Source organism: Ixodes scapularis, unplaced genomic scaffold (assembly GCF_016920785.2).
Source record: "Ixodes scapularis isolate PalLabHiFi unplaced genomic scaffold, ASM1692078v2 PGA_scaffold13__105_contigs__length_92229423, whole genome shotgun sequence".
NCBI classification, from domain to species: Eukaryota; Metazoa; Arthropoda; class Arachnida; order Ixodida; family Ixodidae; genus Ixodes; species Ixodes scapularis.
Window position 1 is genome coordinate 88,355,758 of NW_024609839.1, and position 27,963 is coordinate 88,383,720.

The following is a 27,963-nucleotide window of genomic DNA, read 5'->3' on the forward strand; positions in this document are numbered from 1 at the left end:
TCTTTGATTGGTCCGATTTCCTCGTAGCGTCGCCTGAGTCTGGACTTTAAGGCCGATGCACACTTGGCGCTTTCCACTTTCGCCCGACTCCCCCTTCCCTATATCCTTTCCACTTTTCCCCTTGCCCCAACCTGGCTCCCCTCGAAGCTTAGGAGATGAGAGCGCTAAGAAAATTATCCTTCACGCAAAAACCGAAGTTGTACGTCGGCCTTCAAGCTGAAACGACGTATAGTAACAGAACCTCCACGGGAAAAAAGAAAAAGAAGAAGGATACGTCGAAAGCATGAAGCAAATGTGTCGCGCTCATTGGATACGGCTCACGAGACTCGGGCTAGGACCGACTTGAAAGCTACCGCTACCAATCAATCGATCCGGGCTAGGGGTGGTCACGTCGATCGACGTGTCTGATTCGGGAGAGAAGTAGAAAGAAACGAACAAAGGCAACTTGGGAACTCATTCCACCACTGCGCTGACAGTGCGTGCGAGCCAGGAGCTCGGCCGACCAATCCATCGCCTCTTGGCACCGCACGATCCCGCTCTCGAGCCTGGATATGGGCGGCCGGGCGGTCAGGCGGAGAAAAAGAGAAGCACGACTGTTTCGACGAGCACGTAACATTCGTCGCACTCCGAGCTTAAAGGTCAACGGAGTATAGGAAGCTTGAAACCGGAAGCCCGCTAAAGAGACGGTGCCGTTGGAGAACTGCCATCGATTTGGCCGAGCTACAAACATTAGCGGAATTGCACGCATCAACAAAAAGAGACAGAAAAAAAAAAATTAGGGGAAGGTGAAAGAAGTGAAAAAAGGAAAAGAAAACGGTAGAAGAGAGGGATGAGGTTGAAATTGTTTCATTTGTTCGTTCGTTGACGTCGCGCGGTCTCCAACAGCCGATGCCCGACTACCACGAGGGTTCCGTGTGGAATTCGGAACCCTATTGGGTTCACCCATCTCGCTTCGTGATTCGTCCTTCGGCGTTCTGACCGGCTCATGCCGCCATCTGATTGGCTGCGAAGAAGCGATAATGAGATGCACGGGGCTCGCCCCGCCCCCCTCGTTTCTTAAAGACCGACGACCAGTTCCCACTTTCCACTTTTCCCTCGCTTCCTCCTCTCCCCCTTTTTACCCTGTCCACTGTTGCCTGTTTCCTCCACCCCCATGGCGATGACGATCTTCTGCCTTGCAGAATCTCGAGTCTGGTGGTCGGCCTTTAAGTTCTCCGCGACTGTAGACCAGCACGCTGCAAAGCCCGCGTTTGCCCACACCAGGAGTGCGCGCTGCTCGTGCGCAGAAACCAAATTCGAGAGGGGGGAGCGTCTGCGCATGTCCAGCAGCGCCACCGCAGCACCGTGACGTCAGAGAGTTGAGCTGGTGTATGGCCGCACCGCGTTCGTCCTTCGGATCCGTTCAAGTGAAGTGGGAATGAAGTGGGCGCGCTGAAGCAGACTCGAGCCCCGGGGGGGAACCGCGAGTACCGACGTCGCGGAGGGAGGCATCGGGCCGCCGCTCTCACTCGATCACCGGCGCAGCACTCCGGCGCGGGAAGTGCTCTCATCCCCCGTGTCCGTGAGATGGAACAGCGCCGGATCTTCCCTGATGTGTTTACCTATGCGAGCTTCCGAAAGGCGGCCACTTTTCGTCCGTCGGTGCCGGTCACAGTCGGCGGCGGACGGCTGGTGTGGCAACCACATGAGGTCCGCTCCTCGGCTGTACTTAGTGTAGCTCGGGCCCAGCGACCTTCTGCCGGGACAGAGCGGACAGTCTGGGTGTTCCATTCATTTGTGGCGTGAGCCTGACGATTCGATATCGAGGAAAAACAAAAAGGTGGGAGTTGGGAAATCCTGCTAGACAATACTGAGTTTGGAGATACCATCTTTCTTGCTGTTTTTTAATTTTTTTAGTAGAATTCCTCCAATTAGAGAGAAGTAGTGACACTGTCTCTGTTCGACATCGCACCACTTTCCGAAATGATAGATTTTTATATATCCGTCCAAATATTTTCAACCAAACGTTATGAGCAAAAAGCTTACGCGACAAGCTTAGGATAGCAAAGCCAACGCGGGCGATCTCTTCATAAAAATGGCATTTTTCTTGGGAGGCAGAAGCGAGGATAAAATACCGAGACCCAGGCGTTAGCGGAGCGCACCTACGACACGAATAGAGACACAACGCCCACTTACCCGAAAGCATTATCCTCTAACCGCACCCAGACTCGCGGAGGCGTTGGACGAGCGACGGTACCGGGCCGCCCCCACCGATCCTCGATTACGACAGAGTCCCGACACCGAGTGTCGCAAAGCCCCAGCAGATTGCCCCGTGCCACCGAACTACAAAGCCTCGCCGAAAGATTGGACAGCCTCCGATAAGCTCCACTCCGGTGATCGCGATCATTTCCAAAATCATTCGAAGAACCCAGTGCGCAGATAGCTATTGTGGAACGTAAGAATTTTAAATTAGTCGGCATATTTGAACAGGATGTTTATTGAGAAATCGACAACGTCGAATCATTCTACGTTAAATTTCCCAATTTGTATTAAAGAAAAAAACACAACGAAGAGGTAAGTAAACGCAGAAACATAATCGCTTTTCATTACTCGTGCGAATATATGTCCCCAACTAAAATGTTCCCTGAAAAAAAAAAAAAAAAAAAGCTTTAAATTTCATTTTTTTTATTGTTGTTTATCCTTTTTTGCACAAAACAAAATTAGAGCTAAACAACGGCAGTAATGATGACGATTCTGGTTATTTATTCCTCTAGATCTGTCTTTCTAATAGACCAATTTCAACCAGCCAGGCTGGGTACACAACTGATCTCTATGTCTATTTGCTGGATCGCGTTTGACCAGCTCCGCCTATGGACGGGAATGCGGCCGCGGTCGGCCATCTTTTTGGTAGAGTTATATTATCTCTAGCCATCATAGTAATATGGCGGACAGCGCAATGGCGGCAGGCTGCCATAAAATAGCCGTGGATCTAGTACACTGTACCGTGGGGTACAGTGTACTATAAAATACTTCTTTGATTTGACAACTTTGACAGTAGAGTACGTAGCAAAAAAGTTATAAAACATAAAAAAAGCACCAAACCGTAATTCAAGGTGGGGTTGCACCTTAAGCTTTCAAGTGCACTCCTTACAACGATTAAGTTATTTCGGCGATATCCGGTTTGTACCATTCGATCTGCGTGTCCGCATAGTCTCGTCAGTACCCGACGAAGCGTCAAGCGCGATTGCACTTTGGATTTCACCGAACTCTTCCAGCAATATTGTGGAAACAAAGCCTTTTATAACCGCCAGTCAAAACGTTCCGAGACATTTTGGCCACCGTAATTATTTCCAAAATTCTTGAGTTTTCGCCAGTGCTTCCATTAGAGGAGAACGATAAACACAACTTCTAGATACGCCAAATGCACCTCGCTAGAATCTTTTCCTAAGCGTTATCGTTATGAAACCCGCACCAAAAAAAAAAAAGCAACCTGGATTTTTTTTTTTTTTTTTTATCGCGTAGTAGTGTTGTTGATTGTCCAGATCCTCATAAAACTAAATCTCGTCCTGTCACCTAGCAAAAACAGTGTTCGTCGTTATTTCTTTTTCCTCTCGTGAGATTCGTCCACTAGAATTTGTATCCATAAGTCAATAAAAGAACGCGAGGAAAGACAATTTCTTCCCTCAAATTACCAAAACATGGTTCCACCAATTTCTCTAACAACCCCAGCTGAACGCTTCTTAGGTTGGCGACACTTCCCTAAAAGCACCTAAAAGTCAAGGTTTTTGCCGTTGATAAAAGCAATGTCTCAGCGTGGGCGTTTGTCACAAACATTTTCGTCGGGATGAATATTCTCTCCCCCTTATCCAGAAATATCCTTACAACATCTCCCAATTTTCCCACATCACTCCCCTTTAAGGACGAAAGCGAAACCTTGGAAGAACACGACTACGCGTCAATGCAATTCCTCGTTTCTCGAGTGGAGTGCCGTGTTCCATGCGCCAAATAAGAGTTTCCCAATAGTTTCCAGTTCTGCCCAACTTTCCGAAAGGTTCCCCCGCTGAGTGCCAGCATAGACATATGGGCGTGAAAATACGCGTACGCACGCAAAGATGCCCCTCCCACCTTTTCTGTCTTGAAGGCCGCAATGATGCAAGAAATGACGCGGAATTCTCCATCGCTGAGCATGAGCGAAAAAACGTGCTTCTTCGCAGACCTAAGCGCCCTTCGATCGAGAGTGCTATATAAATGCTGTTCTGTTTTTCCTATATAAAGCTGGCGTAAGAAAATAATAAGCAGAACAAGAACATGACTGCGGTGAGGCACGTTGGATGGTGGCCACAAAAAAGTTGAGAACATCTCGCAAAAAAAAAAAAAAATAAATAAATAAATAACTGAAGCCGTGGATCTTTTTTTTTTTTTTTTTTGCTGTCGAATAAATTGTTCCAAATCTGACTAGCGCAAAGACGACTGAAAAAAAAAATTGCAGAAAAAGCGAGAAACACCATGAAAGTTAAAAAAAAAACAACAAAGACAAGCTTCAAAATCCCGACCTCCATAACAATATCCAAAAGATTACAAAGCCGACAAGACAAATTGAATACCAAACAGAGATAACATGTACGGTTTATGACTGGTTAACATTTCAACTGCTCATTATTCCAATGCGTTCTTGTTCCCAAAATGCAAAAAAAATCGACACAGAAGACAGTGCAACGAAAAAAAACAAAAAAAAAACATTCGAATTAACGCACAACCAAAAATCGACGTGAAACCATGAAAACATATAATCCAAAAACATGAACTACACGAAAATATATATAACAGCAAGAAAGCAGAAAACGAACAGATGGACGAAAACAGAGATGTACAAGCTTTCAGTTTACAACAACATATGTTGTTGTAAACTAAAAGCTTAAACTAAAATAAAAAAAGCTCTTCCCAGATGCTAAGGGAGCATCTGAAAGGAGCATATAATATGCTGTAAATTGAAAACTTGTAAAAGGTGTGTTTTCGTCCTTCTGTTCGTTTTGTGCTTTCTTAAGTCTCGCTCACACTCTTGCAACCGAGTAAGACCGAAAGAAACCAGACCGGTTTTTAAGCCTCTTGCGACGTCTTAGGACCGGATGCGATGCAGCGGAGCTGGTCCTAAGAGGTCGCAAGAGGCTTAAAAACCGGTCTGGTCTCTCTCAGTCGTACTCGGTTGCATATGTGTGAGGGCGCTTTACTCTTACTTCTGTTCCAACACGCTCGTCAAAATTTTCGCGAAAATGTATTTTTGAAGTTACCACACGAAAAAGTGGAAAAACATTAAATCATTTCTGTCTGCATCTTCAGTATGTTGGGCCTCTTTTGTCAAGACTGTCGTATTCGAACCTGAAAATACTGTGAAAAAAAAAAAAAAGAAGATATGCAATAGAAACGACGCTTACGGTGGCGAAACGTTCAACTCCATAAAGTTTTAGTTTAAGGCGAGCTTCCACGAGTATCTAATTATGGCAACTAAGACCTCAGACTACGCTAGGCGAAAGACGGCACGCCAAAAGAAGCTAAGGCCAGAGATGCGCACTCTCAGATACATAGACGGCGTGTCGTTTAACGTGACACGTTTTTTGGCCACCTGTTCAGCATTTCGTGAAGTCTGATAAGCGTTTCCGCGATGCTTGATTGGTTAACGAGGAAGCTCACGAGACCAGAGGGGTAGGCAAGGAGGAGCTCGACCACCTGTGCGCACTGAGAAAGAGGAGCTCGGGAGAATGTAAGATTAGCGGTAGTATCGCCTCATTCTAGGAATTACTATCAAGTATGCACGTAGTACACGTTAAACGATTTAACGAAGAGCGTCGCGAGAGCATCGCTAAACGTTTGTGATGATAAAACGTTCGCGTATGCAACCTAATTACCTAAAAATTTGCCATACATTTTTTTTTCCTAGTGGTGCGTCAGACGTTAGTTACGTTCACCAGCTCGACTGCGCACTTCTGGCATCACTTTCAACTACTTCTGGCATCCGCAACATTTGAGTCCTTTGTGCGGACGTCCGAATCAATATACCTCCTTCGGACACATCAGCGGATCGATGGATGGATGAATCCGGCTGAGCCCTTTGGATCGGGCGGTAGCTTATGCCACCTACCCATTTTGTTTTACCATTTAAGCTTAGAATATTTAAATGTGAAAACTATACTCACTCCGCACTGAAAAGAAAGTGAGGCCATAAAACCCCCTTGCCATTAGTTAATAAGAAAATACCCAGTTTTCTCTCGCTTTCTGCCACCATTCACTTAATCTTTGCTTGGTAATCTCAACTGTCTTGAAATCCACTTTTCCTTCGCTGTCTCTAAAACCCAATGACTTTATTAAATCTATCTTGTCTTCGGTAGGCATAGGGTGAAGCCCTCTAGAGTAGAGTATCAAGTCCTGAGCCGTCTCGTCCTCCTCTCCACAATCAGCGCACACTGTATCCATTTCCTGGTACTTCACTCTGTATGTTCTGGTTCGCAAAACACCCGTCCTTGCCTCAAACAACAATGAGCTTCCCCTAGAATTGTCATAAATGCTTTCTTTGACAATAACTGTATGCTTAATGTATAGCTTTCCAAAGCGACCGTCCGACCATGGCGCCACCTACCGGCCACACCGCCAACCAAAGGAGGCGTCACGAGCCAGTCCCAAGCCAACCTGGAGAGACATCTCTAAGGGGTCCCCGTATGAACTATGGCGTCGGAACCAGCCTCCGATAGGTGCGTTCACGGCCTTCTCAATTGCCGCCTTATGACATCACAGAAGCGGGATGCTGGCTGTGTTCCAAGTCTTACTCAAATAGATTCGAGTTACTCCGGCGGGTCGTGCCACGTGGCAACGCAGAACAACGCTGGACGCGGCTAGGCTTTCGAACGTGAAGGCACAAAACCCTTACCCTGGAGTAAGATCGAGTAAATATTGGAAATCCGTTCCAGGCACCGTACTACGAAAAAGACTCACCCGTTAGCTTCTGGGCCCGGAGTTTTCGCCACCAGGACTCCGCTCTGGCCCTCTTGCCTCCGACCAGGCGCTCGCTGAAGCTCCGCACGAAGCGGTGGTTCATCAGCGCGGACACCCACGTAATCGATCCTCGAGGAGAGCTGCTCACGCGCTCCTCGATAGGCCTCAGGTCCTCTTCGGGAGGACCCAGTTCGTCACCTCGCGAAGCCACAGCTCGACCTGACGATGTCTTCATGTTGACTTTAGAGTAGGTCCTTTCACCAATCTAAATCTTCAAGGAAGCGACTTGCAAAGGCTTCAGGTAACGGCTTAAGCTTGTGGCCTTCTAGGACGCTGCAAGCCGTGCATCCTGTTAATTCGGACAGACCAACGTTTTTATAGAGCGGTTCTGAAATCCCACAGGAAAGCGAATTTCTGAGGCTTAAGATGATGTCGCAAGCGTCAAAAAGGGTCTATAGTCTTCCGGGACGATCGCAGTCGTGCATACTGAGGGAATCCGAGCGAGCGTTGTTATAAGTTCGAGAAGCGCAGGGAATCGCAGTAATGCCCAGTCACTCCTTGTTCAAGCAAGAACCATCGTAGAAGACTAAAAAGCTTATTATCAGTCTTATTCAGCCTGTTTCAGCGCGTCGCTCAGTCGCATTCCCGCCAGTCTTAGCTGTCTCATAACTCAACGTTGTCTTCTAGAAGGTTCCATAGGGCGTTTGAGAATAATCCGACCAGCAGCCTAGTGCGACGGAGTTCCGATAGCGGGATAGAGTGTATCAAGGCGCAATCAAATCAGTTTGCGATGTTCACAATCCAAGACTCCTGCAGTATTCTACGCACCCCCAATGGCACAGAGTTGCACCACAGACCTAACCGTACTCTATTATTCTTGACTCGAAAAGTTGAGGGTGAAACTTCAAGGCTGATTCTTCAAATACTTCTTCTTGCGTCCTCGTATGTCTGAACGCAATCTCGAGCTACACACAACCAAGGTGCTGACAAACTGGATATGTAAGTCCGAGAGTTCAATTTAGCACCACGCAGAGCCATCTCTAATAGGCAGGAATACCCCAGTAATCCGAGAGTATGATATGACATGTCAAAGCGTCGATTCGTCCACTACTTCCCGTGAGATCATCAGGTTGAGAGGGTCCACGATGAGGAGAATACTTGAGCTCTTAGCAAGTAACCACGATTCCGGAACAACTTGACAACTTCGCGTTCGTAAAATGTTTTCTCTTTGTTTTTTCTTTAACTTTCGTGCGTTCGTAGTTAGTCGGACTGTTTCGCTTTCGAAGTGCTCGAGATGTCGTCAACGTGCGGGCCTTCAGTCGTCGCCGGTGTTTCAATTACAAACTTACAACAAGCGCACCTCGCACTCGCCAGGAAGTCACAGCATTTCGATCAAAAGCCGAGTTATAGAGACCTCGTCTGTAGGCAAAACTAGTCACTTCCCTAGACTCACCACAAAAGCGAAAAAGCTGCCTTAGCGCAAGCTATCCGTCATCCAGACGCGCAAATAAAAAAAGAAGAAAAAGAGAGAGGGACGATTGTAGTTTCACGTGCTAGCGACGCCAATCTAACTTTTACCGAATCCGTCGAACCTCCGAGCGTGGCAAGGAATCGACCAGCCAGCCACAACAGACCAACGCTGAAAGCAGAACACTTGCCAACTCATCGGCGCCGTCGCCGTCAAAGCACCACCACCACACTCCGAGCGAGCGGAAGGACAACGACAACAAACTTGGGCACACGGGCAGCGCCAAGTCGAAGCCGTCCGAAGAAGGGACCAAAGCGATCCGGATGAGCCGAACTCCTGAATGCGCAAGCGGCGGAAGAGACCGGGCTGGCGCGAGCCGCCGGGCTTTATGAGCGAACGGCGAAGCAATGAAAGCGGCCCGCTTCCTCGGACTTGCTTCCCGAACCCGCCGCTAGAGGCAAGCCCCGAGCCAGGACCACGGGAAGGGGGGAGAAGAGAACGGGCTGGATGTCACGTGACTCGACCCCCGGGCAAGGGCGGCTCGCGCTGCGTACCGCTCCCGTAGCGAGCGGCGTAACGATCTGGGAATACGCAGTACAGTCGCGCCTCGTTAGCAGGGAGCTTTATTGGATCGCGCCGATACTTCCGATAACGATACCCGATACTCTGCCGGCGTGTTTGCGTGCGCATTATATCATTATGTGGACATCTCCGCCCCCCTCCCCCTTGCCTCCGAGAAAGAAAAAAAAGAAAGAAGAAATCCTCCTAACGTACGTGGTCCACAATAACCAGTCGGGATGCATGCATTCACCCAGTTAGTCCCCGAAAATTGTCTCTATAGACGGATGTTCACATTAACTTGGTTCACATTAAAGACAGGTGACTGCAGCTCGCTGGCTCCCAGTCAAGAGCTTACTATACCCCGAGTGGGGTACACTAAATCCAAGATCTACAGCAGACTAAATCTGACAGGTTTCTTACTTCAGAAAAAGGCATTATTAATACTTAAAGATGGGTGCGATTGAAAGAGGCGTAGCAAAACCCCAGTGTGGTATTCTAATATAAAAAAAAACACTTTATGTATTTATACACACACGTATTTAGACGGCATGTGAAAACGGAACGGGCAAACTGTGATTATAACCAATAGAGCATTCACAATTGGAGATTACTTTAATATTTCTGTCCGCACTAAAAAAAAGCATAGAAGACTTGGGAGAACACAGATGTCTCTAAACAAACTCGTCGGCTTCTTGCATCTTGCACAGGTATACGAAGAGCGTGTATAATACGCAGCGGGGAAAAAAACATGATTTACAACAAGCATACGAATGGTCTTAAGATATATGAATGCATTATTCGTTTTTTTTTTTTTTTTTTTGCTTTTTTTATTGCGGGGCTCGATTGGTTTTCCCAGAAACGCGATAAAGGAATATGGCAACTGTGATTCCATGGCAACCGAACTGTTAAAAGAATAAGGTAAAAGCACATATATTTATATATAGCTAGCAGATACAAGGCGGTATACAGGTACAGGTTACGGTGAGGCGCCCGCGCGTTTTTCCGTCTCTTGTGAGAGCCCCAGCCTTATACTAATTAAAACGGTTAATTAGTCACTTTTCATTAATTGGCGAACTAAATAGTAAGTATCGCGCATTTTCTGACGTCCGCCACCACAACTAATGCGGTCCCGATTCCGAGAAAATTATCTTTTTACCTGGAATCATATTTCGGCATTCCTCACTCATGAAGGCCCTCACTCACCCTCATCTTCAGAGGTAAGGTGGGGGTGAAAGAGTTTCTGAACCAGGGAAATTCATGAATTGAGGGCGAGTGAGGGCCATGAGCGCTGTGAGCGCTGTGAGCGCTGTGAGGACCGTGAGTGCGTGAGGGCCATGAGGGCGGTGAGTGCGTGAGGGGCGTGAGGGGTGTGAGGGCCATGAGTGCGCGAAGGGTGTGAGGGCCATGAATGCGTGAGAGCGGTGAGTGCGTGAGGCCCCCTTCAGACGGAACAACATTCTCAGCAATTTTGGTGTTCTTAGCGGGTTGTTCCAAAGCTTTCCCTAGATCGACACGAATTGCTGAGATCGGGTCCGGCTCGAAACAAGCGAGCAACTCGGAGCGATTCGAAGACGTTTGAAGCGGTTGCATCCAATTAGAGACGCGATATTTTCGCGTGATACCTCGGGCCGGTGATGATGACCACAAAACTCTTGGTTCTGGTTTGAAATTAATCGTTTTTGGAAATAAACCGTTTCAGAAAGATGCATTAGTATTTTCAACGAGATTTAAATGCATAAAAACACGTTTATAGCGCGTAATTGTGTCTAAATAGTGCAAGGAAAATAAAATTTCATGATGATGATGGCAAATTGCAAGAATTGGTCACTGCGTGTGAAGGCGGGCAGCCCGTGTTGCTGGTGTTGCAACATGAAGTTTCTGGGCGAAATCGCCCCGTCCGAAGCGGGCCTGAGTAGCGTAAGGGCCATGAGTGCGTAAGGGCCGTGAGGGCGGTGAGTGCGTGAGGGCCATGAGTGCGTAAGGGGCGTGAGGTGTATGACTGCGTGAGGGGCGTGAGGTGTATGACTGCGTGACGACGGTGAGTGCGTGAGGGGTGTGAGGGCCATGAGTGCGTGAGAGCGGTGAGGGGTATGAGTGCGTGAGGACGGTGAGTGCGTGAGGGGTTTGAGGGCCATGAGTGCGTGAGGGGCGTGAGGTGTATGAGTGCGTGAGGGGTGTGAGGGCCATGAGTGCGTGAGAGCGGTGAGGGGTATGAGTGCGTGAGGACGGTGAGTGCGTGAGGGGCGTGAGGTGTATGAGTGCGTGAGGGGTATGAGGGCCGTGAGTGCGTGAGGGCGGTGAGGGGTATGAGTGCGTGAGGGCGGTGAGTGATTCGATTTCCACCTTAAACAGTGCGTGAGTGTGAGTGGCGTGAGGGCCATGAGCGCCTGATGGGTATGAGTGCGTGAGGGCCGCGAGGGCCATGAGTGCGTGAGGGCTACGAGTGCGTGAGGGCCATGAGGACGGTGAGTGTGAGGGGCGTGAGGATCATGAGGCAGAAAGCTCGCAGTGGCGGAACGCGATAATGATATAATCATCTGCGTTCTGCCACTGCTAGCTTTGCGCCTGCTTCACGAGTGGTAACTTTGGCCCGCCCCTGAGTTTCCCACAAGCTTTAAGTCCTTCTAAAAAGAGTTGATTTAGTGGTTTTCGATGACGCTCAGTACGTTTCTAATTGTAACCATGTCTATTTTGACTAATTAAAAGCTAATTAACGAACTTGAACTAATTAGCCGGCTTATCGCAAAGATTAGCCACCCACATAATGTCCCCCTGGCCGTACAACTCACTTGCACAAACCGCTTATGTGTAACTTTCACGGCTTTTTTTAAAACAAATCTGTAAAGCTTAAACAAAAACAAACAAAAAAAAACTGCATAATGCTTATATTTTTAAGCCCTCCAAATGAACGCATTCCCCATAAAGCGCGACCGATGCCGCTGTAGATTTTTTTTTATATATATGTTGGCTAGGCGATGCGGTAAAGTTCCTCCCACGCCCTGCTGCCTCAGTGACGTAAAAATGGAAAGATCGGTTTCTTCATGGGAACGCCATGCAATTTCCATTATCACAAAAAGAAAAACCGCCGTTTCAATATTTTGATTGAAATCCCACCAAAAATACCACGCAAATCCGAAACACAGAAACTAAACTTTGTGTTGTTTTTTTTGTGTGTGTTTTTTTTACGTATGCATAAATTTATTAGAGCCTCAACACTTTTCGACGAGCAATCGAGCCACTAGTGTGTGCGTGATTCTGACTTTGCTTGTCTCTTTCTTTTTTCTGCTCGGTACGTGTTTGTTTCTTCTATTCCGGTGACAGTGAAGCACTTTTTAGGTTTCGTGCTCTTTGTAAACCCGTCAAAATAAAGATTAGGGTGATGTGATTGGTGCGAGTAATTTTTGGAGCACCTTAAGGAGCAGCCAAATGTCCATTCTGGAGTAGCAAAAGTGTTTTTGGAGCATACGCGTGTAGTTTTTATTCACACCAGCGCGAATATTATGTCAATATTTATGTGTTTATGTCTACTCTGCCTTCCCGATTACGCGCAACCATTTGATGGTGTGAAGAGCACGGCAGGTTTGATTGCCCGACTAACAGTTCAATTGCGCGCAGAAGCACAAGGCACGGTAACAAGATGCTTCTTGAGCTATACGTACGAACTGCTGTGCATGGTTAGCCATGGCATAAAATCAAACGTAAACCAAATCGCCTATTCCAGTGAAATAATGTTAGAATTAGAATATGATGATTTCGAACACAAAGTGATGTCTTCTTCAAGTTCTAAAAGTTGTAATAAAGCGGCAGTTCTTAATTTAGATAGAAAGCAAAGCTTTTGTCATTTTCTTATAAACAAGAAATATATTATATAAGTTGAATTTCATAAGAACTATCAGCACCTAACAATACTTACTGTTTAAAAAAGAAAAAAATTCCAGGTTTGCATTTACTGTTACAGCTAATCTAGATTTAATTTACTGTATTCGCTGTGCCACCATTCAGATGACATCTATATAAAGGTAACAACTAATTCGAGAAATGACATAAAAAAAACATGTAGAGCGATTTATAAATTTTTTCTCTCAATACTGAAGTATCCTTCATGAATTTCGAATGTCAAAACATATATCGTCAGAATACCATAGTTTATAAATATACTAGCCGCAGTTTTATTGAAAAACCTTGCGTAACCTTCCAATCCTGAAGTGGTGCTTTCCCTTTAGCACACGGGTGCGCTGAGGCGAAGCAAGATGTGCGAAATTGCGACGCCTACTACGCGAGTGTCACTTCACTGCAGTACAACACTCCGTGGTGACAAGCGCACTCAAAGATGTTAGCTGTCGAGCCAGAACGGACAACGAAATTGATAACTACTGCGAACCTTCTGATTAGTGTCGATGTCTAACGCAGAGATCAAATCGAATATGACGTTATTTCAGGCGATCATCGAAAGTCTCGAATATTCGCACAAGCCTACCGCAGCGATCCAGCCGTGTAGCGAGGGCCCGTTTTGTTACATTTTCAATATTAACGAAGTGAAAAAAAGTTTCGGCGCCATGTTGGCGCAAATAAGCTCACATTTTGGCAAAATATAGCAGAATGTAGCCGGGCGAGCTCTTTCGCGCAGTTTGACGCAAAAGGGCGCAGCAATTATATCACTGAGATTAGTTTTGCTATTAAAAAAGAGCACAAACGCAGGAAAAATCTTATGTCAAAATTGCTTTCTTGGAAAGTGGGCTCGCCCGACCGCCAAAATCTTGGATTGCGCCTTCGCAGAGAAAACACTTGAAAAGCAATCAGACGGGAATCAAAGTGGCAATTTTTCATAACGGAAAAGTATGAATTCAGGGAATACGCAGAACGGGACAAATGCATCCCTGTCCTTCCTTGTGTTACGCGGCCTCAGCTTGTTCTTGTTTGCTAACTGCATGTTTTAGTGTGTGTGTGTGCGTGTGCGTGCGTGTGAAAAAGGGGGGGGGTTGAAGTGCTGAAGCCGTCCTCACCCAAGTTCCAGTACCGTAAATAGCAATCTCCAAGTTCCGAGCGACTCGGCTTGTAACACCGCATTTAGAGGACTACGTCGTCGATTTCTAGTTGGATGTACCAAACTGTTCTCTGTATCACTTTCGTCCAGTGAATGACCAAGTAAGAAACAAAACGCCCACCCAACGTAAAAAGAAGAAGAATGAGCAGAAATAATTGCGACTTGCCAAAGCGAGACGGTGTCGCGGAAGCTTTCATCGGAGACGAGAAAACGTACCAAATAAGAATAGGGACTGCGGCAGAAAAGTGTGAGCCAAGAAAACGCGACCGGTCCAAGAACAAAGAAAATAACCCCAAACGGATATTGTAACTATAAAAAAAAAAACAAAAAAACACGAGCCGGCGAAGACAGTAATCAGAAGGTTGAGGCGTTCGCTCAATATCGGACGAAGCAGCTGGCAAAATCTGGCCGGACCGAAAGAGACTCCACCTCCCTGGAGACGTGTCGCCCCTTCATAGTGCTTTACTGAATCATTTATTTTGTCTTTCTTTTATTAACATCATGGGCCGGGTCTTCCGATTGCCTCGCTAAAGTGTCAGTTCCCCGTCTCCGTCGATGAGGCCTAGAAACGTGACCAAAGGAACGTCCGACGACGTCCTGCTAATTATGCGTCGCAATTCGATACAAGGTATACTTACCCATTCACAGATAACCCAAGTGCTGGGATTTCTCTCTCTCTCTCTCTCTCTCTCTCTGTTTCTCAAACTTCTGTGATCCCTGGACGTTGTATTATTCATCGGTAACGTAAACATAGGCAACGAGTACTAACAAAACCCTAGGCCCATCGATGAGGGTGTTCGCCAGATCGCTTGAGTCTTAACTCCTGCGGATATTATTCGTAGGTTCGATCGTCGGGAGCGGGCCTCTCATACAAAAAAAAGAAAGAAGAAAAAAAAAACAACGCATTTAATAACAGCGTGCGAACAGAGTACCTAAATGTGATGACGTCAAGCAAAACACAAATATGTTTGAAAGGCAAGAAAACCTCGAATTCGCGTAAAAACGGTGATAGGACCCCTAAGACAAACCACAATTCTGAAGGGTCTTAAAATGTTTTTTTTTTTTTTTTTTCTATCGCTCACTTTTTTTTTCTCCTTCTTTAAACCAAAATAGTTTCTATTCTGAAAGAAAAACATTAGCTCATTATATTACTGAAACCGATAAAGTTCTGGCTGCGATGTACCATTGGAGAGATTGCACATGGAGGCAAAATACTGCTGCTCAACTCACGCAGCTCGGATGGTACGCGGTTAGACAGAAAGCGAAACCAAAAATACTGCCACGAGACCTTCGTTCCCGGTCTTTCGAGACAAATTTAGAATTTCCTTTTCGTTTCTCTTAATGGCACGAAACACTTAGAATGTTCCATTTCAAGTGTTGTTCTCTATTTCCAGCGATAATAATTTAAAAAAAGAATGTATGCAATGTCGTTGAAAAAACGAATGCAAGCAGAATAAACGAGAAGACACATCGCCTTAGACACGACCTTAAGGCTTTTGCACCTATTACAGAGAGCACAGCCAACTACCATCAATCCGGTCGTTTATAATACAATGGCTGCCTCTATGCTGCAATCTGCGCGAATCATCGGCAGTTATGTAACCCCCCTCTCTCAACCTGCTGCTACCATCGCTTCCAAATGGGTCGCCAATCATTTCGGAGCACTGAGTGATTCCCTAACGCTCGCCCCCACAGAAAGCCGCCACCTCTGACGCAGTTAACGCTAAAAACAGAGGAAAGCAAGCACAATTCGATTCAATCGTAATGAACACCTCAGTAGAATCTGCAGTGTAAACCCGACCGATCATCATTGAGGGTTACTGTCGTTACCCGAATTGAAATTGCGAGTGTCGGCGTAACCAGTGTGCAAAGTTGACTAACATCCACGTTTATAAGGGCTCCTTTAAGAACTGCAATTTATGAAGTTGGAATATACCTGTACTCTTAAAACGCGGTACACCCCTTGTCCCACACCCCAAAACTAGATTTGGACGTTCAGTCCCCTGACGTCGGGCTACCGATGCCAACTTTTACGAGAGGTTTGATAGCTGTTCAATATAACGCACTAAATAGCTAATGTGTGTATCAAAGACTAGAAAAATAATAAGCACTGTGGTTTTGCAGCAGGGCCAAAAAAACCTCGATTGTACCATCGCTTTGGAAGCGATGGTAGCCTTTCATGCGTACATTAGCTATTTTAATAAGTTGTACCACTCGACTGTCAAGCCGCTCTTGAAAGTTAGTATCTTCAGTTCGACGCCTGTGCACTGAACGTCGAATTGTTGTTTTGGGGTGTTACATATGAGACAAGGGGTGTATCCCTCCATTTTCTTAAAGTGTGTCTGTGTGCATTACCGCAAAGACCTCCTAGTTGTTGGTATGCGCAATAAATATAAAAATTGGTCGAGTGATTCGTCAAATAATTGAATGAACAGCCGCCCTGTGATTACAAAAAGGCGGTCCTTTCCCACTCGTATCCACCAGAGCTTACTTTCTTGGCCAATTTCCGTGAACGTTAAAGATAAAAAAAAATAACGATCAAATGACAAGCACGTAACTAAAATGGAAACCAATACTAGGACAGTACCCGACAGGGTTAGAACGGCAGGAAGGCGCTTCAATTATCCCGCCTCCAGCACGAGCTTTCTACCTTCCTACCTTCAAGAAGCGTGCGCAAGCAGACAGAGAACAACGAAGGACAACAGTGCGAGTTGGAGGACGGCATCAGAAAGAGACGCCCTGCAGTTCTCATCCTTTCAAAAACCATTATTTAGCTACAGTGGTTTTTTTTTTCGGTCCGTCTTTTTTATTATTTGTTTTTATTTCATTTCTCCAACAAATTTTATCGATACAGATAGTAATAGAAGGTAATTTAAAAAACCAATACTAGCGGAAGTAATATTACATTTATCATCCTGCCCCTCCCGTCAACAGACCATGCATATATATATCTACATACGCCTGGACAATCTTGGGAACCGCAGATACCTTAAATCTCTTTCGCGCGGGTCGCAATGTGCCGCCTAAAACTTACATTAATATTCGAAGGCTGCCCTCACGAACGTCAAGAAAACGCGCCAAAGAACCAACCTCTGACATTTGGTCGTCGGCGGAACCGTGCAAAGCCCACAGCACCGACTCTCGATTCCTTTTTTTTTTTTTGCACTGTTTGTACAAAACTGCAGTTTTCGCGAGACCCGATCAAAAACTAACACACACACACACAACGAAAAGAAAAAGGGAAACCGACCGATATTTCTTCCTATACATCAACCACCAAGAATTACCACTTTCTCTTTTCCCGACATTTCCTATTACCCTACACGGAAACCGCGTTCAATCCATCTAAAACTCGGAACATTTTCGCTCGAGCAATTTCCGAGTAAAAACAGAAAGAGAGAGGGAAATAATAAAAGTTTAGTCTTGCCGATGAAAAATAAACATAAAAGAATTAAGTATAAGGAAATTGGAAAGACCGTCCCTCGTTTTTCGCAGCGGTCTCTCCCGTGACCTATCTCTCCCTCTCCTCTATCATCCCACAGACGCTCGCGCCCGTTTTCGAGATGAACAAAACTTGAATCCAATCGAGACATGGCCTTCATCACTACTTCCTTTCGGTAACCGTCAGTCAACGGAACCAGTGCACGAAGACGTCGTTCCAACGCTTGCCTGCAAAGTCGCACTCCGCATTAAAACTTCGGGACAACCAGAAAAACAAAAGCATCTTACGATCTCTCAGCGGGGAACGAGACAAACGCATTAGCCGATAAGAATGCCGAAGAACGAATCGCCAAGCATGAACGAAATGGGTCACATCTCGGGTGACCGAAGCTGTCGGCGACGAGAGAAGATGCGATAATGGCTACGAAGGAACGCACGACCTCAGATCCACGCATGAAATGCCGTAAAATGCAGCGTCTCGCGAATACGCGCCAAGCTAGACAAAATAAAGGAGCGGCTTTGCGTTTTGCTCTTGAAAGGTCATTCTACAACATGAATTGCTAGCGCGCAGCCTCGCTTACGCAAAGTTCCGGAGAAAGGAGGGGAAAAGGGGGGAGAGTGAATCAGCGCACACTCACGTCGGAGTCCCTACGCCATTACTGTCTGGACAAAAGCGCCTGCACTCTGCCTTCGGAAGAGCTCAATGTTGCACTACATTAGCTGGATCCTAGGTCTAACGACTGCTCATACGGGTCGAGGTTTTAAATTTACGCGTTTAAACCCATATCTTATACAACGCCGCCTACAACTTATACTATAGGTACATATAAAAAAGCTCCGACTTCGGCACCAGAAGTTATATGATACCATTCATGAGCCGCGCACAATCATGCCGTCTTTTAAAAACGCGTAAATCCGTTAAACCCGCAAAAACCGACAGTTCGCAACTCTTAGCGAACGTGGCAACGCGGTGTGACAATCGCGATTCCCAGTTCGTCGATGATAGACATCGCAATAACGGCGCTCACTTACACCTTCCTCACATTAAAAAAAAAAGAAAAAAAAAGATTTTGTGGGGCTATTAAGTCACTCCCATTAAACACGTGTAGAATTCGTTATGAGTCCCAAATCGAACCGCCCACTGATGTTCAACGCATCCAGATGACAGCCATTTTGTTACGCTGTCACCTAGATGATTCTAGGGTATTGCCAGATCATTGGACAAACCGTCAAAACATTCTTTCAAACTTCATTCTGTATCACTATTTTTACTGCCGTGTAAGAGTGACGGGTCACGTGGGATTCCTGCTGGCTGGCCTCTCCAGTTCCGACGTCACGAAGAAAGAGGCCAAACCTAATCCATTGACTGACTCTCTCGCACCGGGAGAGCCGAGGGAGCATCGCATATGGACGCCCCATCGGCTTTCCATTTGCGGATCCCGATACGCACGGCCGTGGGATCCAGACCAGAACGCGCTCCGCACGGAAAGCCACAATGCATCATGCATTCGTCGCGTCTCCCCGACCACAACCGATCTGACAACACGGAACGCGCCAGCAGAATCAGCCGGAATGAATATCTTCCATCTTCCTGTTCGCCGCCCCTGCAGAAATAGAAACGCAGCGTCCCTGACTTTTTCTCCTCCTCGCACCGTCCTTTTATAGCGCCTTCTTCTATCCGTCCCTTCCCCGCCAAAGCTGAAAGTGCGCCGGAACCAACGCGCACGCCGATCCAGTCGGACGCCTCTCTTTCATCGCCTGACCCCGTGATCTCTGCGCGTGGCTGTGCGCGGGAAGTACGTGATGACGTGGCGAAAGATAGGCGTACACTGGTCCGACAACCCCGTACCTTCCGCCGCACTGTCAGCTTAGAGGGGAATGAAATACGAACTCAACATCCTCCTCCCCCCTCTCATTCGTTTGCCATGGTCTACAGAAACCCTTTCTTCGCAAACAATGTTCGTGACTTTTACACTTTCCCCATCCTCCTTTCCCACTCTTCATTAATCTTCCAAAAGTCAAGTTGTCTAGGGACGACGGCGGATCGACCGTCGTCGCGGTGAAAGAGACGTTGTAACGTTATTGCGTCTCGCCCAGGCTCCGCGCACAATGGCGCTCCCTCGGGGACAAAGATCCCGGCCGGGGCGCAACGTAGGCGAAGCGCCATCTGTCATCTATCTCACGGAGCGTCTTATCAAAAGGCCTAGCACGCCATCCCTAAAACAAAGGCTTTTGAAGCGGAAGCTTTTCTTTTTTTTTTTTTTTCTTTTTTACTCGTTGCCGTTGGGAGTGCTGATGGCTTGGGAAGTTGCTTGTGAACGTGGATGGGGTTGAACTTGATACAGACTGCGTGTCCATGTTAAAAGGAGGCATGGCCTCCAAATATATTTTGTATCGTTTTTTTTAGTAGGGAAGTTTGTGTCGTCCACAGTTCGAATGCAGGAGACGTTGGGGCTCCTAGAGCAGCAAGTAAATTGACCCGAAGTATTTTCTGGGTGATCTAATCATCGAACAAGTGCATTGTTCAATCATGCTGCGCACGTCACTGTACAGTAAATGAAATTCGGAAATACAAAAGGTGAAAGCAACACGGATGTGTAACGCGACGGGTTTCTCGTTATTACACCAATCTTGGAACGAGGTGTCAAAATAGAAGCAATGTACGAAACTTCTCTTCACTCGAGATGAGCCTGACAACGCAAATATTGCGCAACTAAGTGCCAGCGGAACGGGTAAAATCGCGCTTCAGGGTGTCCCTGCCATGGAATAGACTACGGCTATTCCCTATGGTCGAATCCTAGCAGTGCTTTCCATGCAGAGGCACCCCGAAGCACGCTTTTACGCGTTCCGCTGGCAATCAGTTCCCTAACCTCAGATTCCCGCCAAACTGTACTTTGAACTAACTGCAGAAATCGATATGTATATACAACGCCCAGTCACGGAACGTACAGACAACAATAAAGTTATCCAACGTGAGACAACGACAGAAGGGCTTTTGGAGCCCCTGTAAAGGGTGCACTGCCGCCGACCCACCACGCATGAGGAATAGCCAACTTTAGCGAAGTACTTTTTTCGCGAAAGTCGGCTTTTCCTCATTCCAGGTCGGTCGGCGGCGGTGCACCCTTTACGGGGGCCCCGAAAGAACTTCTATAGTAAGACTGGTTCAGACAGCCCGGTGCTCTAATGTTAGGTTACGTTAGGAAAGCTTACGTACAAGTCACCAGGGCATCTTCAACGTGCCTACTAGTTCAAGGAGATAGCCTGGCACGCGACATTCAAGACACGTATGGTTTGGTGACTCATCCGTAACGCAAGAGCAGAGTGCTGTGTGAACCAGCCTGTAGTCGTACTGCTTTCTTGGGCGTTCCACAACACTATTGATGTCTGTACGTTTCGCGATTTACCGTCACATATATATATATATATATGTCGATTTGTATATTTTAGCTCGAAGCACAGCTTGCCGGGAATATCAGAGTGCCAGCGGACCGCGTAAAAGCGCTTAACGGACTGCCAGTATTGAAGAATACGGAATAGTCGCAGTTCATTCTGACTTACGTCTCTGACAGGGTATAAGATAGACAGGTGGGGAAACGAGAGCCAATTGAGCGACCGGATTGGGTCCCCCTCGGTTTTCTCTTTTTCTGTGGCGCCATCTATGTAGAGCACCGCGAACTCTCACTCCGGGTGGGCGACCGGTGGCGACCGGCTAAACTGACGGAGATGGTTTCTCGTGGATTTTCTATGGAGGACTGTCGTGCTCTCGGTTTAGTTTGCGCACTTTCCCATAGAGGTCCATGCAAATCCGATTCTGATTTTTTTTTCTTCTCGCCGCAGCGCCATCTGTCGCAAATCCGCGGTACCCGCAAGCGGAAGAGTACACAATCCGGTCACGGCGCTGCGGTAGGCTTCTATGGGCCGTTTCTCCACCTGTCTATCTTACACCCTGGTCTCTGAGAATTTATTGTTTTCCCCGCCACTATACTCCGCTCATCCTTAAGCTGAGACCAGAAGCTCCACCTTCAGCGCGAGCTTTCTGCCCTAGAAGGCACGCGCAACCAAAGCACTGCGGAAGCCAGCGAGCTCAGGCTGAAGGCGGAACTTCTAGTCTCAGCTTAAAAAGCCACTAAAAAGCAAAAAAAAAGAAAAAAGGAAACACATTTTTTTAGCAGTTCGATTGGGACACGCGCGTCAAAAAATAAATTTTGCAAGAAGAAAAACTTTTTAGAGTAATATTGACGGCAAGGGATTTATTTGAAATTCTGCGCGCGAAGTCCATGACGTCACGGGTCATTCCGGAATGACCATCTCGGTCGTGAAGGCGAAGCTGCTCCACCCCTCCTCCACGCGCCCAAAATGCCGATAAAGAAAACAAGTGGACGAGGTGACTGCCGATTACATCGCGTCTCGCGCCGTCAATATTTCTATAAATAAAGTGTGTGTTTTTTTTTTCGCCTAAAATTTGTTTTTTGACACGCGTGTCCCTACCAAACTGTTAAAAAAAAAAAACATTTCTTTTTCTTTTTAGGGACTCTTTTAGGGCCCCTAAAAGAAACCGTAGTTCTGGGGAAAACAATTTCTCACACCCTGGCATTTACGTAGTTGGCCTTTATCGCATAAGCCTGAACCCGTATTACACCACGCCATCATAGCGGTATCCCCTCTCTGTATTAAGGCACGTGTGAGTGACGACACCACTTCCGAGTGTTATTGTTCGGTGTACAGGACTCGAGACCCACACTCAACAAACGTCGCTTTGGCTCGAACCTTCCGCTTGCAAAGAGCCGTTCAAGATGGCGGCGGTCTCCCTAAATAACCTGGATGTGTTTGCACACGTCTTGCTCTGTGTTAAACTATCTTTAAGTTGTACTGACTAGGAAAAACGCTAAAGATAATACAACTCAAAAAGCAAGGTCGTCAAGCACCAACAGACTCACACATGATGACCGTGTACAACGATCAACTCACCACCAAAACGAGGGTACAAAATAAAAAAAGAGGCGAAGGTATTGCACAATACATGGAAGCTCAATACCGAGGGGTACAATAACAACGGTAATTAAAACAAAAAAAAAAAAGCGATAAACGTCGAACACGCGTCACGACGTCAGCGAGCGAGTTAAAGGATAAAATCAAACAACCGCAAAGAATGACAAGCAGATAAACCCTTGTGTTCCATCAGACGGCGACATTTTTTCTTTCCTCAAATAAAGTTTGAGGAAACCAATCTATTTTCATCACGTTTTTGCTTGCTTTCTTCTTTAGCGTCGGTGTGCGTCTGTGTGTGAAAATGTGAACGTACATACGTGCGTACGTCCGTGCGTGCGTGTGTGCGTGTGCACACGTGTACGTTTGTGTGTGTAAGTGAAGACTAGGAAAAGTGGGTGCTCAAATTTAGCTATAAGAAACAAAAAGTTGAAAGTATTTCTTTTTTAATTGAAAGTAAAAACAAAAACGTGTTGCAATCACATTACTGGCATGCGGAAGAAAATCTACCATATAAAAGAGAAAAACCAAAACATCCAGACAACATGAAAAATGTAAAAACAGATAGAGCAAGATATATATATATATATATATTTGCCGAGAAACCCTCATCCAAATTCTCATTACAAAGAGAACGCCCGACAAAGCGCGAGAATTTCTATCAATCCCGTCCTCGAAGCTGCACACGAGATGGTCGTTGAGGACGGCTCCTTGAGGCACGGGTTTTAAACTAACGAAAATCAGGCAGGTTACCCCGATACTCGTCTGCGGCGAGACTAGATTCGAAGGTAAAGATAACTCGTCGTGACGCATGTTGCAAGCCGCGTCTAAAGAGGAAAGGAAGAAAGAAAAACTCACCTTTGATGTTTTTCGCCGACTGAGATCTCGCTTGAATGAAGACCTGCAATGAAAGAATAAACTAAGCTTCAAACTCGAGTGTATGTCGGAAATAAAAGCCCACATTACAATTTACTTCATAAAGTATTTTGGACATAAGTATAGCTTTTTCCCTTATGTTGCATATAATACGCTTCGGCCGAAAATGTCTAGCTGTAGCGATGAAACATTGCGTGTAGAATGCGCAACATACCGCCCACATAACGGCGCTTAAAAAAAAAAAGAAGCGGGGGAAAGGGTGGGGGGGGGGGAGGGGGTATGGCGCATAAATGATAACGATGACTATCCAATTCTACCACCTACGTTGGCACTCAATATGAGCACATTCAACCATACTATAATTTTTTTTATTTCTTCTTTACGCTCGCGACCCAAACATTTCACCATTTTATGCACGCACCGACGTGTTCAAATACAGTTTTTTTCCCTAGATCAATTGAACATTGAATCTGCTACCTGGTAACATTCGTTCATTACCTCCAGACGAATTTCTGTGTGCGGTTCACAGCGGTTGATCCTATTTTACGATGTTTTGTTTTTTCTCTCTCATTCAATATTGAATTCTGTGAACTGTGATTTTTTCCCCTACTCCTGCTATAGCCCCCACGGGGCTGCAATATGTAAAATAAAAATAAATAAGAAAAATTTCAGACCTGAAAAAAAAAAAAAAACAGAAAGCGAAAGAAAAATTTCTAGGGTACTAATCATTACAGCATTGTTGCGCAGTCGTCAAAATTAGCGCATGTTTCTATGGATACGCCTATGGGCCGTTTGCAAAGGGGAACCTCAAAAATTCAGAAAATAAGCAAGAAATTAACCCATATTGAAAAACAGCGCGAAGAACACACGGAGAAGAGAACACACAGGACGAAACACTGACTGTCAACTATCTCTTCTGAAAACAAACATAAAAAAAATCAAGCGAGGACTGCTTCGTCTTTTTCCTCTTCCACCAGTCATTCGTCATTTAGCGCGAAACATTATAAATCACACCACAATAAAATGCACCAGCACATTAAAACACACCAGCACAGGGTATAAGTCATCTCGTCTCGTTCTTCTTCCTTCGATCTTCAATCTCGATCTTCAATTCTCGAAATTGAAGCACAGGGTATAAGACGAGATGACTTGTACCTTGTGCTGGTGTGTTAATGTGCTGGTGAGTTTTAATTTTATGCGATTTGTAACGTTGAGCGCTAAATGACGAATGACTGGTGGAAGAGGAAAAAGAAGAAGCAGTCCTCGCGTGATTTTCTATGTATGCTTTCATAATAGATAGTTAATAGTCAGCGCCTGGTTCTGTGTGTTCTCTTCTCTTTGTCCGTATGTTCTTCGCGCTGTTTTTCAATATGAATTATTACCAACTAGCCCAACTTTTCTTTCTAGTAAGAAATTAAGAAATCAACACCAGTATTATGCTTAATTATCGTCTTCAGTAGTAGTAGTAGTAAGAGTAGTAATAGTACTAGTAGTAATTTCCACAAATCGATAGTCAAGTACAAGCAACATCCCCTAGCTAGCGTGGCCGTCCTGCTTCATTTCCCAATGTCGCATAAAAAGAGCGAACACGGAGCACATGTCTGAAACGAGCGCTCCATCAGCGTTCTGCTGTGACATCTGCTCGATCGCTGATTGGGCAAGAGTACCCGCCGAACGCTCGAGACCAATCAGCGCTCCGCCCTGGTCTCCAGGGAAGTGACATCAAACGAACAGCCCTAGGGCTTCGCTACCTGAGACGCGTAGGTATTAGACACCATACACACGATTCACAAAAAAAGAAAAAAAAAATCCCCGAGCACTTTGAGAATTCTAAGACGCATCGAAACCCGTGGTTACATCCACCTCGGCTTTCCCCTCTAATTTATAGCTCGAAAACTTGAAAACCGCGCGAAACTTGTCGCACGCACTTTCTAACTATGGCTCGAACAAAACACGAGCTCATTACGAGAGTTGCAGGTCGCGACGGCGCTCCTTCAAGAACAGAAACAAACAAAAAAAAAAAAGCGAAATTACCAACCGACACGACACGATCCCCTCCCTCCCTCCCTCCTCCTCCTCCTCCTCCTCCTCCTCCTCCTCCTCCTCCTCCTCCTCCTCCTCCTCCTCCTCCTCCTCCTCCTCCCCCCCTTGCGGGCATACAAACAATGCTCGGACGGAAAAGCGCTTTGCGATGAGTTGACTGGGGATCAATTGGCGCAGGCGCCGCTGTATCAGAATAGAGAGCATGAATTTGGAAGAGCGAGCAACTCAAACCTTAGAGAAGAGAGCATGTGCAATTTACAAGAGCTCCGGCAAAAATTTGATAGCGACTCATTTGCCTCAAAATTGCTTCGACACATTGGAACTGGTAACCCAAAGTACGAGCCACATTATATTTCTTTTCGCGAAGTTGCTCGATTGTCAAATTGTGTCTCAGCGGCTCAACTGGCGATAATGAAAACGCGACGTCAAATGTTGTGATACAGTTCGCTCCTGATGGCTTAGAGGAAGCTGAATGGTACGAAATGGGTGCTAAAGACTAACGCCAGACAAAAAGGAGAAAAAAACACGCAACAAATATTATGTTTCTAGACTGCCTACTCGAATTGCAAGTTACGCAGCATGTGACGTCACCCGACCGGAGTGCGCGGAGAATTTTCCACGCGAAAGCGTTAAAGTGCTCGCGTCGCAGAAAATCCGGCGTCGGTGGCGTGCGCTGAAATCCAGGATTGGTCGATAGGGTCATGACGTCACAGCCACATGACCTCGCGCTGGAATTTCAAACAAGCCAGAACGCTCACGTGAAATGAGACATCAAGCAGGGAATGGAGGTGATTAAAAAAGCATGACAGCTAATGCGAATTAAAGGTCCCCGCATGGCTCGAATGATTTCACTTTATAAAGTAATTAATTTGCCTTAAAGAAAAAATTTAACAATTTTAGATGGTATTCAAACCCACGAACCAGCCTTGAAGTTTTACAGCGGAGCTGTTAAGGGCTAGTTTCCCCAGCATCGTGTCCGTCAGCAAACAAATGATGACACCGAGCTCTGGACAGCTACCGCCATCTATGAGCGATAGTGGCAATCAGACAAATGAGCGACGGTGTCAACCAGACAACCGGCAAGCCGGTTGTCTGGTTGACACCGTCGCTCATTGGTGGCGGCAACTTTTCGAGCCTTTCCACCCTGGCTTGCCGACTTGCGGCCGGCCATTACTTCATTCCCACCATAGTACGGCTTCGCTGGTCTTCTTTCTTTAAAGGGAAACTCCGCTTCATTCTCGGTTATTACCAAACACTGCGACTCTCTTTAGTATCATCTAGAGAGACCGAATATCAAATATTATAACGTAATACCGCCTAAAAGATCATTAAACCGGCCGACAAAAACTGAGACGCGCGAAGTCACCAAAATCCGCTAATTTAGCGGGCGACGTGCGGCGCAGCCAACGTTGTATTTCCGTTGTGGCTGACGTCTGTTGCATACGCAGTTTTTTTCTTAGTATTTTCTTTTTCAGGGAGAGCTTACCGGGCGGCGCTACGGACGCGCTCCACGTTTGAGCAAGCAAAGAGGCGAGCCTACTACAATAAAGATCAGTGGGCGAGTTAGAAAAAAAAAGAATGAGAACAAGAGAAACAAAAAGAGGGAGAGAGAGTTGTACGGGATGAGTTTCGCTGACACACCTGCCAACCGGTGCCAACCGACTAGCCGCCTGGGTTGCCGCCTATATAGCCTGCTTCGTCGCTGCTTGCGTTGCCTGTTCGCCGCCGCGGCTAGGCCCGCCCTCCCTCCTCCCTCCTCGCCCTTCCCCTCGCATCCGCGTCTTTCTTGGGTTACCGCTAGTAGATCACGTGACCCCTTGTATTCCACGTGGGTGCGTATGCAACTGACGTTGAGGGTACGATGTTGCCCGGCTGTGCCGAAGTTTCAGTTTCGGTTTGCGATTATGCTAGATAACAAGATCGCACGAAAAATGTTTCGCTTTTAATGAGACAAACGGTCTAGGGTTGTTTTGAAGTACTTTTCACGTTTATATCATCCACTATCTCAAAATTTCCGAAATCAAGCGGAGTTGCCCTTTAAGAGAGTGGAAAGGTTCAAAGTTTTTTTTTTTTTTTCAATGCTGGTTTTGGCTAAGCTCGGATTTGCAGTTTTCTCAATGGCCATTTTAAATATAGAGATAATGAATAGCCTCCCGGCAAGGTTGAAGTCCGGGTATTCCGAAGATTTGTTCAGTGTAGGCAGCTCTAGAAATCGGCGGAGCTCCCGCTTAATGGCGGACGCCTCCTGGGAAGATCGGTCGCAAGTGCGCATGCCTCGCATTGTCGGCCGGGGCGAGGAGGAAAGCGGTTAGGCAAAGTTCCGTTTCCTTCTCGCAGACGAAAACGCAGACGACCGACGCTTCGGCCTGTTCCTCGCAGCACGCGTGGCAAACGGGGTCCATAAACCGCGTGATTCCGATCGAGCAATCGGGAACACTGACATTCTAGGCACACTATACCAGAACCGAAAACGTGACTGCCGCGCTCCGCCGCGGATTAGGCTTAATTAGGAAGCGTGCGACGGGGCAGCTCCTAACGAGCGAAAAGCTTCAAACCTCGTCCCGCTGCGTTCCCGCTATCC

At 46.5% G+C, this 27,963-nt stretch overlaps 1 protein-coding gene across 2 annotated transcripts in view; it reads right to left on the bottom strand.

The window, feature by feature from the left end:
* LOC8052388 (rho GTPase-activating protein 7) overlaps positions 1-23,362 on the bottom strand; it is a 208,015-nt gene extending 184,653 nt beyond the window's left edge. Inside the window, exon 1 of one of the 2 annotated variants that reach the window (XM_029979522.4) lies at positions 23,322-23,362. The gene's annotated coding sequence lies outside the window, so the exon portion shown is untranslated. Of the gene's footprint in view, positions 1-6,963; positions 6,985-23,321 lie in introns of those variants that run through there. The other variant, XM_042290021.1, reaches the window with a different exon arrangement.
* Positions 23,363-27,963: the final 4,601 nt, after the last annotated feature.